General features: G+C 34.9%; 1 protein-coding gene across 29 annotated transcripts in view; it reads left to right on the top strand.

Annotated features, from left to right (window-relative positions):
* Positions 1-13,883, top strand: part of TCF4 (transcription factor 4) — a 368,346-nt gene that overhangs the window by 64,689 nt on the left and 289,774 nt on the right. The window lies entirely within an intron of this gene.

Consider the following 13,883-nt stretch of genomic DNA (forward strand, 5'->3'; position numbering starts at 1 on the left):
GTGGGTATCTAGAAGAAAGGCAAACACATGCTTAAAAGTAGGAAGCCAGAGATGGAGGAAGACCTAGCTAGGATGGGCTTGGAAAACTTCTGAAGCCTTAATGAACTGATCTTGTCACACACAGCTGTTCATTTGAGTTGTAGGCCTCAGAGTATTATTCCTTTTTATCACTGTCTTTTGAAATGCTAATTAGATAATTGACCATTGTTCCCTGTTCTTTGGTTACTTTTTATTCTTAAACTTCTAGAGACTAGTCCTTGAATGGGATACTCAGTGCAGCACACCAGATGGGAAATTATTCTCTGGCCTATAGTTGCCAAATGACCACCACGGTAGTGCTTGGGATGTATAAAATCCAGCTGAGAGGCAGAACTGGCCTAAGGGGTGGTTAGCATACTTCTTGGGATAGTCCTTCATCAATAGATTTTTATTTTGTAATGGTGAAGGGGACTGCCTTTGTATTTTTATACAGATTTATCAGATTTACTGTAATCAATAACCAGTCATCTTGGCCATAAAGGCTCATTTGAAGAAAAGATCACTTGAAGAATATCTGCAAATGATTAGCAAGACACCTTTGGTTTCTTATGAAACACAATTATAAGCATAATGTTTGAAGAATGCTGTTATTCTAATTCTGACCTAGTTAACTCACAGTTGTTTTTTAAATTGAATTAGATAATGTGTATGAAAGCATCTTGAAGAATATTACCCTCAGCACAAATGTAAGATTTGATTAATAAGGTGGTTATTAATGAATACCATATAGTAACAATATATCTGAGTCTTGCAGAAAAACATTCTTGACCAACAGGACATGATCTAGTAGAAAACTTGCCTGTTCTACATATTTTACAGAGAGAACTAATCACTTTTCTTATATACTCAATCTGATATCAGGAAACCTCATTTAGGTCCATTCACACAATAGAGGCAGCAAAATAACATTGCTGACCTTTTCTATGTAAATATAAAAATTATTAAATCTGCATGTTAGAAAGATTTTGTTCAGTGATACTTCCTAAATTTTCAGTGAATATTTAAGTGTAAGTTTTCAGGTAGTTTCATGAAAATAATTGACTTTTAGTTTTGGTCCTACAACAGTTGGAATATTGGTGATATTTTTCATTTTAAATCAACATGAACTAAAATTTTGTTATTTGTCTGGCATGAACATCACAGAAGAATCCTTTCCTCTCAAGCTATTTAAGAAAAAATTGTAAAGGAGATACTGTACATTGCAGAACATTTAGCAAATACTAAAAAAATAAAAAGGTAGAGTCAAAAATTCTCTGTTAATAGTTAAGTACTGTCACAGTTCGTTTTATTGCCTGGTGGTAGTCTTTTTATACATACACATATACACACAATTTAAAATATGTATGCAATTTTAGATTATTTAAATAAACTCATTTCTTGTTATATGCTTTTATTTTTATATTTTTGTATTTGCATTTTTAAAAAATCGATAAGACTTGCCAGGGATATGTGTATTTTAGTGTTACCTGGATTTATTTAACTACTATGGTTTTGCTGTCTTCTAATTAATTGATTCATTAAACATTTGTTATTCCTTTGTTTATCTTGGGCCAGTTTTATAGAAGTCATTTTCCTTAAATTGACTGTTGAGTTAAATTATTTCACTCTTATGTTCCAGATCATGAATTTGTATTATATATAAATTTGGCTGCATTCCGTAAGTTTTGTTGATATGTAATATTCTCTGTGTTATTAGTTTCTGAAGTTATTTTGGTAGTTTTTTCCTTTTAATATGACAGCTAACTTGAACTCTCATTTAAATTTAAAAGAGATTATCAACTCTGCTTTAAAATTTTCATAACTGTTTTCTAGTCTTATTGCAGTGTAGCCAGCAAAGAAATAGTGTTGTTTCTGTGTCTTAAAATTTCTTACACTTTGTGCCCAATAAATGATATTTTAGGGATTTCTCAGTATTTCAGATGAGATTTATTTTCATATTTGTAGTAGTTGAAAAGGTGGGTTATTTTCTGTAGTATACATTTCAATTTGCTTTTCAGTTTTTAACATTTTTGTCTTAACTAGATCTCATTTGAACCCAGAAAGATATGTTAAACACAAAATAATACTTGTCGTTTGTCGTGCATAAACATTCGTGAAGACTGTGTGTTTATGGTGGATATTTTCATTTTTGATTTTCAGTACTCCCTCTTTTAATATTATATCTTTTTTTCATGTATTCTAAGAGAAATTTTCAAGTTTGTCATCTATATCACTGACAATTTTTCTACAGTTGTATGCAAATTTTAATTTTGTTAATGCATTTTTAGTTTTCTTACAGTATTTTCTATTACATCCATCTGCTTTTACATCTCTTTTCAAATCTTTTGTGTTGATACCTATTTTATAGATATTCTATTTTATATAACTGTCAAATGTGCTGTTTTCTAGACTCCACTTGTATTTTTTATAGGGGGAAAATGGTTTTCAAAGTCTGATTTCCCTCTGATTTATGAGTACATCTTCCTCTATATTTTATTGTGCAGATATTTTTTCTCACTACACAGTTTTTAACATGTTGAACTCTAGGATGCTCTAAATCTTCCTTTCTTAATATATTCTGTGATGTTGAGGCTAACTACATTTATTCTGTAAAAAGGTATGCTGGCCTCCATGTCAGCCTCTACCAATAGGAGGCACTGGAGGGAGAGTAGAAAACTAGAGGAGGAAGAACCTGGCTTTTCCTGTTCTTGCTGTCATCACTCTGGTAACATCAGCCTTTTCCAGTTTTCAGTTTTCTCCACATTCCTAAAATTAACCTCCTTGGAGATAACAGCCTCAGTCTGCTAGTGTCACTTCCTCATGACGTCTCTCTGAGCTTACAGGCTCTGAAAACCCAGCCACTTCCCTTTGGTTCCCCAGCCTTGGGGATAGTAGCTGTTTCCATTTGATTGCTCATGGGTGCTTCTTCTCAAGTCTAAAGCCAGAGAATGGCAGACGTATGTTGTTTAAGCGACACATCCAACCATACTGGTTCAGGAAGGCAGCCGTCTTCCAATAGTTAGCCTTTTAAAACTCATCAAAAATGAAACTCTAGAAAGAGGATGACAAATCCTGAGGACTCCATGTCTTAAGAAAACTTTCTATCTAGACATTTATTATAAACCTAATGGCATCTCACAAGTGCTGTGTATGTTATACTGTATGAAAGGTAAAAGGGTTATTAAAGTAACCTGCATTTTTTAGAGCAACGGTGGTTGGCCTTGTGAAAGGCACGTGGCCTTCATCAGTCAACTCGCCATGGGGAAGCTGGAGAAATAAAGTAGAGGTGAGAGTAAGCCAACAGTTCAGGTGTGATTTTCTTGGTAGGATAACGTAGGTAGGAAACTACAGGAGAAAGGAGGTTTTGCATTATGAGATTTGACTTAACGTGTCCAGTTTGCTTTTGGTGTTGGAAAGCAGTAAAGAGGCTTATTGACATCTGTATTTAAGGTCATTGCAGTGCATGAAATGTAAATCAAAGTATTATTCTTTATTAGAAGCTAGAAGATAACATTTACATAACATGCTTTTAAGGTAATGAGTTAAGTTCATTATTTTTTATTACTATAACTGTTTGAAGAACGTTATTTTCATGCTAAAAATACTCCTACTTGAATCTGATTTGTCATAATTTTTACATGATGTACAATCTATTGTTAGGAAATGATAATTCCATTTATTTTTGTTTCTTGGGGAAAATTGTTAGACAGCTGTTTCAGTCTTTTCAAATGAACTCACTTCCAGAATTCCTAGTAAGTAGCAATGCTGATTGATAGGAATGTCACCATTTTTCTGACCCCCTCTGCCTTGTCACAAAGACATAGTGCAGAAGCCAAGTAAGAAATTTGAGAAAAGGAAAGGATACCAAGGCCTAGATATTTCACAAACTGGATAATTGGACTCCGAATTGCGATGAATAGGCTGAAAGAAAAAATGTCTCAAGTCTATAGTGGCTTAAGGAACACTGATTTCACAGTGAAATCTTTTTACATACGTTTTATGGTTAACTAGTAATAGGAATAAAACTGTGGAGCAAGATCAGAAAATTATGTTATGATTCCTGCCTAATGAATGGCGGGCTTTCCCCTGGTATTTTCTCCTTAACCTGCCCATCACTCTTTCTGTATGATCACATTTTCTTTCACCAGTTCTTTGCTCATAAATAAAGCCGTGTGTTCCTGTTCAAAAGTTGCATCTTCATTTATAAATTCACAGAATATGTTTTTCAGAGAAAAAATGTAACTCAATCAGCTTTGCATGGTTTACATAATGTGATAGTCTCATATTTACTATGTGGTTAACAAGAAATAACTGTTACCAACAAAAATCAGAGAATTTAAAAACAACGAACATTTTGCTTGGGAGCCTATGTATATCTCTATATAAATACATATAGACATCTATAAACATCATCGATCCTCCCCATGTGCACATGCCATATATATGTGGATGTGGGATGATGCTTGTTTTTATATATACATATCTATATTTATATAGCTGAAGAAGTGAAACATATTGCTTTTTATTTAAGTGACTCAATGCGTTTATAGACAAGCTTTATTTTACAGTACTTTATCAATGCTGGGATGATAAGATACTGCTTCGATTTGGTCTTCTAAAGGTCAAAATTTGACAGGATAAATTGATTCCTCGAGACATTCTTATGCTACCATTGTCCTTACATTGGACAGAGAATTTCTAGGTAAATTATCATTCCTCAGTGGAGGTAAAAATTCACTTTAGGTAGCTTAATCAATTTGAATTATTAATTTATGGCATTTCTTTCAATTGTTTATGAGTATATGTGTGTATTGGGTGTGGAGAGGTCTGCAGGGGATGGGAAGGTGGAGCGATGAGAAGATTCTTGTAGCACTAAACTGAATTTTCAATTCCCTGGTAAAGTGTAGAGGAAGAAGTGAAACCCTTCATTTCTTTGTTTTTAGAATAATTTTGCAGCCACAATTCATACTTTACATTTTTTATCGAGTACTTTCAACAAGTTGCTTTTGCAGCTGGGAAATGACACTTAGCTGGATTTTCTTGGGTTCTTTACTCATGACATCGATGAAGACTACTGCTAATTAACCATAGATGGAATTACACAATGCTAAGCAGGGAAATGAAAAAAAAAATGTGAAGGTCCTAGAGTATCTCAATTCAGCATGTAAGTGAATCATGTGCACAGTAGCACCGTTCTGTCTTATGGCTGGTCAATGCTCCATATTACAGATTTACATAGCGTTTATTTTAGGCTCTGAAATAATGATTATTTATATTATATTTCTCAAATTTGCCAGAGTATCTCTGAGAGAGATTCAGATTCCATCTGTTTGAAAGCTGAGGAAATAGGGACAGTTGGTACGTTGGTTTCTCAACATTAGAACACATCTTTTATTACTATTATTATTATTTTTTTGAGACATTGTCTCACTCTGTTGCCCAGGCTGAAGTGCAGTGGCACCATCAGAACTCACTGCAGCCTTGACCTGCCTGGCTCAAGCAATCCTCCTTCTTCAGCCTCCTGAGGAGTAGCTGGGATACAGGCGTGGGTCACCATGCATGGCTAATTTTTGTATTTTTTGTAGAGATGGTGTTTCACTGTGTTGCCCAGGCGGGTCTTGAACTCTCAGGCTCCAGTGATATGTATGCCTTGGGTCTCCCAAAGGTTTGGAATTAAGGCATGAGCCACCACGTCTGGCCAGAAACACATCTTAACTTTTTAAGATTCATGATCTTGTTGGGAGTCTCAGGTTGTTGCTAATGTTGCTCATGTAATTTACTTTTGTAATGTCCTGTTTCCACCTATTTTTCCCTCTTTGTGCTGAAGATTATTGAACAGCATTGACTAGTGCCATTCAGATAATAATCTGGTGAGTTTGGGTTGAATGTTCTTCTTTGTGTGGCATGCCTGGATATGTGTAAATACGTAAGAATATAGGGAACTAAATCTTCATTTTCAAGATGTTATCGTGACACTTCTGCTTGTTAAAATGTCGGATAATTGTGAGAAGACACACACACACACAAATACAAGTTAAGGACTCTTTCACACTTCTTTATTCTCTTTCAGATTTTATACACTTAAACAGAGTTACAGTAAAAAATCCTCCAATGACTTTTTAAAGACACTCTTATGTTACTGATCAACCTTGATTTTTGTCTGTGTCCCTACATCTATATTCACACAGTTTTCATTTTTCTGGGTTATTCAGCCTTGCTTCACATGTGTTATCTGACAGTTAAAAACATTAGTTGGATGATCAAAAGCAATGAAAACAATCTTACTCAGTGATTATATACTTTTGTGTTCTTTTTCTATATCATTTTTCTCATATACAGAATATGTTTTCCAATAGTTTACACTCTGAATTTTTTAATGACTAGTGTTAAACTGTTAGACTTACTTATACTGTTAGATTTACATAAGTCTTTTGTACATATTTGGTGATTTTGGTTATTTGCACACATTTTTTCATTTTTGTTTCTATTTTCTAATATGCAGTTTTTGTAGCTTCTTGATAGAGTCTTTGAAATTTTGTTTCTGTGAAATTGTATAAAGTTTCGCAGAAATAAATTTGCTCTACTTAACTGTACCTGATGAATTCATATTGGCTGTAGATAAACATTTTGTATAACAGACAGCAGATCATCTTATTGCTATGAATGTAAGGAAGATGGACTCTATGCATTCTGGAAGTCATTAGAGGGTTTGTATATAAAGAGCACAGTCAATTTCAGGATTTAAATCTTGAAGCAGGCTTTCGAGTTGTTTCAATAAGTACCTAATGGTGGGCCATTAATTCATGTATCATGATGGGCTTATGATAAATGATGGGCAGAAAAGTTACTGTGCAAAAAGTATTATTTGGAGAATAATGGATATATGAAAATGTATATAAATGATTACTTATTGTAATTTTTGTAACTTTCAATTTATTGGTCATGGCAAAAATTGAAGCCCAAAGTCAAACAGATGAGAGATGGAGAAAGCTCTAACCAGCAAGGGCCTGGACTCTCACACAGCTGCGGTGTATGTCTGAGGAGTCACCATTGCTTTACTGCTTATACCTAAACAGAAGTATGTGTACCTTTGTTTGCACTGAGGATGTTTATAAATCCTCTGGTTTTGACACTTGACTTACTTTCATCCTCAGCCTTCCTATCTCATTTAAAGACACCTTGAGTTTTCCCATTTCTCAGACTTAACCCCTAGGGAATTATTCATATCTCCATTTTCTCTTTTACTGTACATTTAAAGTCTCCATAAATGTTGTTAGCTTATATTTATTATCTATTGCTGCATAGCAAACATTCCTCAAACTTAGTGGTTTAAAACAATAACCATTTTATTTGCACACAAATCTGTATGTAGTTCAGCTCTTTGGACTGAGCTTAGCCAGTTGATTGTCTTGTTGATGTCACTGGAGGTCACTCACTCATGAGGATATAGTCTGATGGCGGGTGGGCAGGAAGTCCTGGTTGGTTTAGGGAGCCATCAACTCAGTTGGGTCACTTCTGTTCCACATGGTTTAGGCTTCTAGAGGCTAGCCCAGGGTTCTTCATTTCATGGTAGAAAATCAACCAGCACCACAAGATCCAATGACCAAGCACTTTTTAAGCCTCTGCATACATCATGCTTGCAGGTATTCCGTTGGCCAAAGCATGTCACATGGCATAGTCCACTGTCAAGATGGTAAGAAACTCCACAAAAGCATGGGTGAAGGGAGGTGTTATTCATTAGGAGCTCTTATTATAACTGTTTTCCACAAGGTTCTGATGAATTCAACCACTTTTCCTAACCTCTGTTGCTAGTACTTTGTAGCACTGTGGTAGTAGTCTGCTGACTGGACTGCCTGCTTTAGCCCTTGACTTTAGTTAGTCTGTTTTTTAATGGAGAAGTGATCTTTAAAACATAATTCATGTTATTCCTCCTCTTCTCTTCACTGACCTCCCACCTTAGTCACAGCCAAAGACCTTACAATGGCATGCGGCTTCCCAGGTACCTCTGTGATATCATCTGCTTTCTCTCCCACTCCGCCCCAGCCACACCTCTTTCTTGGTGTTCTGCAGATGCACCATGCAAGCTCCCACCTCAGGGTCTTCACATTTGTTATCCTTTCTGTTAGGAACCCTTTCCCCAGGTTCTCTGTGGTTGGGTCCTTCATCTCTCTCTTCACTCAAATGTCATATCAGAAAGCCTTTCCTGACCACAGTCTTGAAGATTATAGCCGTTTCCTCTTCTGATGCTCCCCATCGTGTTTCCGACTTCGTTTTTCTCCACCATGGCTTCCAGATCACTCTCCATCCTGCTCTGTGCCCCAAGAGGCTAACCTTTTAAGTTGCATAATCAGACTGCCTTTTTCTCTTTCTCTCAGTCTTCCGGTTTGGTTCGCCTAATGGGAAGCTGTATCTTTCTCTTCACTTTGCTTATAAACCTTAAAAAAAAAAAAACCCAAAAAACCTGACAGTGTATTATTTTAGATTTAGATAAGACTAAGCTAAGATTTAGTGAGCATTTTCCATGAACCAATTTCTGTGCTTTCAGATACGTCATAAAAAAATGTTAAGTGGACTGTCATCCCTGTTTTAAGAGTCAGCAATACTGAGGTTGAGGTTAAATGACTTGTTCAAGGTAACAATTAGAAAATTAACAAACAAGACTCCCAAAGTCGTGTCTAGTCATCTTTTCCATCTACAGCCGTCTCCATAATTCATTACTAAATGATTGCTGTTCCACCTGTGGAATTTGTTTTTTATCACACACATACCACCACCACCATTTTCTGGAAACTTCTTTTAAATCCAATCTGACTTTTTAATCGAGTCTATATTTGCTAGTCTTAGTAACTGTTACCTTTATCCTTTTACATCTGAGGGCATGTTCGCCAGGAGTCTTTCTCCCTATTTCTCTGGAATCGCCAACCTCCTCTTTTCTCCTATCTTGTCAGCATTTTAATATGCTTGTTTCTCCTGTCTTAAAATTAAAGATGGATTTTCAGACTCCAGATTTTGAGACTAACTTTTCTTCTCATTTTGTTTTGTCTTTTTTAAGCCAACTTTTCTCGCATGACATTCTGTATATACCATCCATGATCTGGCTTCTTTCCACAACACTCTGAAGATTCCACCTCAAAACGTCGTCAGTAACATGTATGATTGGCTTTGGCCTTTCTATTGCTTTACCTCTTTGAAGCGTTGGACTTTGGAACACAGCCTTCTTCTATACTTTCTACTCTCTTTCAAAACTCAGCTCACATCATCTTCTGGGAGTTTTTCTTAACCCAGAAGACTGATCTGATTGTCCCTCCAACTTGTTCTCCTGTCATATGCCAGCAATCACACCTGCTGAGGTGGTTAGTCTTCCTGAAGGAACTGTAGTTTCTGGAGTGGTCAGTATCATTTCTTCAGAGCTTGCATCCTAGCCATGTGCCTGCACTTAGCTCAGTGACCAGAACGTAGTCAATACTCAGTACTTGCCTGATGAATGAACAAATGAGTCTGACCATACTTAACTTGGTGAGGCCATTTCTTTCCATGAGTCTAATACTCTGGGTTCTTTTCCTGTCTTGAATTCTCTGACTTTTTTCCCCCTCTCATCTACTTGCCTGACTTTCTTAGGTCCTTTAACTGTAATTTGTTTCTCCATCTTTACATTAAATGTTCGTGATACAAGGCTGAACAAGAACAGATAACTGTCTTTATTGCTTTACCTTCATGTGTTTTCCTCTGAAATTAGGCAGGTTTCTTAATCTTGCTGAAGTTGTTTTCATCTTTAAGAAAGTAATATTATAGTACTTTATAGAGTGGGGCAGGATCAAATGAGCATGTTTATTAATTGCTTAGCATTATGCGTGGCACAAATTCAATTACCATTATATGGTAATAATTTTAATAGTAATAAACAGTATATTACATATGTATTATTCATAATCAGAGGATATGTGCATTATATAAAAATTGTACTATTCTATAAATATTTAAAAAAAAGAGTAAATAATATACCTCAATTGCTTTATGCATCCCTATCTTTTTATGTATGCTCCTTTTATTAAATCATATATTTTTCCTCTGTTTATTGGTTGCTTTTTACTTACTGAAAGCTTCTGTGTAAAAAAATAGAATGCTAAGGCTGTCCTAAGCAGAGCTGACCTTGGAAGAGGCTTTAATTTTAATGAACCTATAAGAACCAATTTTAAGAGTTGAGATATCAGCAGCTGTGTATTTCTTTAAATTTTTATATTTAATGATTTATTTGAATTAACCATTACCAATTTTACATCTTCACTAGATTAGTTTTGAGGCCTTTACTTCTCCTTGGCTGTGGGTACTGACCAGCATGGTGATAGGTGTGATTGTGTGTGTGTGTGTGTGTGTGTGTGTGTGTATGTGTGTGTGTACATCATGGATGTGCAGATGCACGCATGAATGCATAATATTTCAAACACATGCTCAGTAATTGAGTCACTATCAGGAAGTAAACATGGAGACCATGTTGCTTGATGCCACAATAGTCCTGTTACTGCATTGCTACCACAGGATGCCATTAAAATAGTTTTGAAGAATGTCAGTGTTCATTAATTTGGTTCTGTTCAGAGAACATTAGCCATGGGGAAAAGATGCAGTGGAAATCTGAGAAGAGATGGAAGATAGGAGAGAAACCTAGCTTTTGAAGAATGATCTTTGATCTTTCGCAAGAGGAATACATATCAAGAGCTTATCTATGTGAAAGAATGTACATGTAAAGCAAATCAAGAACATAGATCTTGCTTATCTTTATAGATTATAGTTTTGTCTTAGACGGCAAGGAAAAGTCAGGCTTCTCTATACAAATGGATTTGCATGTTTATAACTCAATTAGCCTTAACAGGTACTACTAATATATACTGGCTGCCTGGCTTTAAACTTCAATGCATATGTATTTTCAAAGAAAACTAAAAGGTTTTGGGATTGTAATACAGAGAAAGAAGAGATAGAGAATTATCAGACATTGGGGATCAGCTTTAAAATTCTAAAAAAATTATATATGTTCTGAAAAATTACTTCAGGAATAAGTAACTGTTTTTTTTAAATATGAGAAAGCAAAATCATATCTTGTATGCCATTAAAGGTTATTTATTGCATTTTCCAAATTTATAGTTGGCAGTAATGGAAATTTTCTTTAACAAACTGAAGGATGCATTTGTAGTCTAAATGGTAGCTTTGAGAGTAGTTCGATATTTATGGAAAAATTATAAGAAGCAATGTGCTTTTAAAAACATTTTTCAAAAATAGGTATTGGTTAGGAAAACTAGACTCTTTCACTATTTAGTGATGCATATTCTGACTCATTCACCAGACATTGTGGTACCTAAAGTGTTGCAAAATTAGACATTTATATGGAGATGGGCTATTGATGTAAAAAAAAAAAATTAAAATGCCGAGGGCTGGGAATGATAAGGCATGAGTACAGGGTTTTAAAAATGAGCTCTTTGTTTTCCTCTCTTCATCATGCCTAGATCTCAGAGAGGTTTTGTCCAGTGAGAATAAAGAACCCATGGGAATTATGCAGGAATCACTGTCCAGTAAAAGGAATAGTTTTCCTTCAGTGACCAAGGGTGGGACCTGAAGTCTGAAATAGTCAATGATGCTCTTTTATCCTCTTCATGCCAGGTGAAGATTTGCATAGGAGAAATGCCCACTTATTAGGAGGATTACAGCCTTACTGAAATCCATAAGATGGTGCCCCTTTATCTTCTATCGGAGGATTTCATCTAATACTAGAAGTAGCAGTAAGATTCCATGAGTTTGTTACCAGTTACTCACTGGCCTGATCCTCAAGGTCATTGCTTTTCTTCAGTATTATTTCCTCAGTATCTTGCCTGCTACCCTCGAGCACTTACTTTGCCTATTGAAATCTTACTAGGCATTCATTCAGAAGCACTGGTATTTCTCCCAGGGTTGATCTTATGACACTTACTATAGTTTTTCTTGCCTTTTAATTATTTTTGTTAACTTTTTATTTTGAAAAATTTTCAAACACCTGCAACATATACACAATAGTAGAATAATATTCTATGTAACCATAATACAGCTTCAATAATTAACAGCATTCTGCCATTCTTGGGTCACTATACCTCTCCCAGTCTCACTTGATTTTAATAAATTCTTAATAATAGGCTATAAAATCCTTGAAGTTTGAAACTATAATATAAATATCTATATATAGACACCACACACACACACACACACACACACACACAGACACACCTACTCCTTTATTTTATTTTATCCTCATTGTGGAGATAGCCAATGTTAATTATTTTGATTACTGTGCAGATTCTGTCTTCCTTGGTTTTTAAAAACATAACATGAAATTTGTTTGCTTTTAAACTTAATATTTTACCGTAAACATTTTCCAGTGTCCTTGAATGTTTTGAAAGTGTGATTTTTAAAGGCAGCATAATATTCCATTACATGGATCTTTAATAATTTAACAGTTTGCAACTGTCGACCCCATCTTACACTCCTTGCACATAAACACTTGTCTGCATTTGCAAGGATGTTATTAGGATAGTTTCCTAGGGAATTATTAGGTGAAAGGTTCTTTATGTATCTTGCCAAATTGCTATCTAGGCAGGCTGTGCCAATTTGTATTATTTTTATCTTATTAACGTGGTAGTCGAAATAGTATCTGGTTGTGTTCTTTTAGAAACTGGCATTTTCTGGATTAATGACATTGAACGTTTTTCATGTTCATGATTCTTATTGCATGTGTAAAATAAGGTGTTATCTGGAATTGCAGTGAATGGTATATGCCATTTAGTTTAGCTCCAAATTGAGTGCTTTGCAGCAATGATTAATTATTTTTAGTATTTCACAAATCAGTTTTTGCTGTCTTTGGAAACAGAATGTCTGCCTAAGTGCAAGTTACATTAGTTGAAATTTGGTCTTATTTTACTTTTTGAGTATTATTTTTAAAAATTGTCATTCTATATCACTTTCTCCCTTTATGTCATATAACTTTATTGAGAAATGTAATTCAGTCAGAAATTATTTAGTTTAGGCAAAACTTATTTGTCCAAGAAATATACTGTCAGGTCCAAATGCATTTTAAGTTTTGAAAAAAATTATTTGTTTAAATAAAAATTTTTAATCGCTCAGAGTGTTTTTGACTGGATTTGAAGCATAATTTACTTCTGGAATGAACTTAGAGCTCTGTTGTTAAAGTACTCGGTACAATTTGTATATCCAGTAGAATAAAAATTGTCGTTTTTACAAATTTACACTGATTTACAAATCAGTGTTTTTGCTGTGTGAAATTCGCCACACTCCGGTATAGGAATTGAATGAAAACATATACATTATTAAAATAGTAGAGGTAAGTGTTTTCAGCTTCCTAAATAGCAGAGAATGCTGCTTTACTTTTGGAATTACTTTATTACCTACATCTAAGTTGCAAATCCAAAAATAAAACTAGGATTTTATTAACATTTCTGCCCTTCATTGCTTCTAGTCATACTTTGCTATACTGTGTTTGAATATGTTGAAAAATAATGTTGTGCATTGTGTGTTGAAAATGATACGAAAAGTATATGTGTTATGTGAAGAAAAAATCAAAACAGATCTACTCAGACATCAACAGGATATTATTACCCCAAAGAAATGACGACAGTTTGCCAGCTTGATGCGTAAAGGAAGGAAATTTACAAACATCTCCAAGAGAGGCATGTTGAACGGTTGAAGGAAATGAGGCACGTCCTGCTTTTATTGTGCTTATTGCAGTGGGATTCCCAGAAGACTGAACAAGGCTGTCCTGAGACCTCTGTTTGGCAAAGATCTTGTTGATTCACATTTTATTTTTGTTTCAGTAAAGGTCTGCTATTGTT

The sequence above is a fragment of the Aotus nancymaae genome, unplaced genomic scaffold (assembly GCF_030222135.1).
Source record: "Aotus nancymaae isolate 86718 unplaced genomic scaffold, 86718_ANA_hifiasm-v0.15.2.pri h1tg000020l, whole genome shotgun sequence".
NCBI classification, from domain to species: domain Eukaryota; kingdom Metazoa; phylum Chordata; class Mammalia; order Primates; family Aotidae; genus Aotus; species Aotus nancymaae.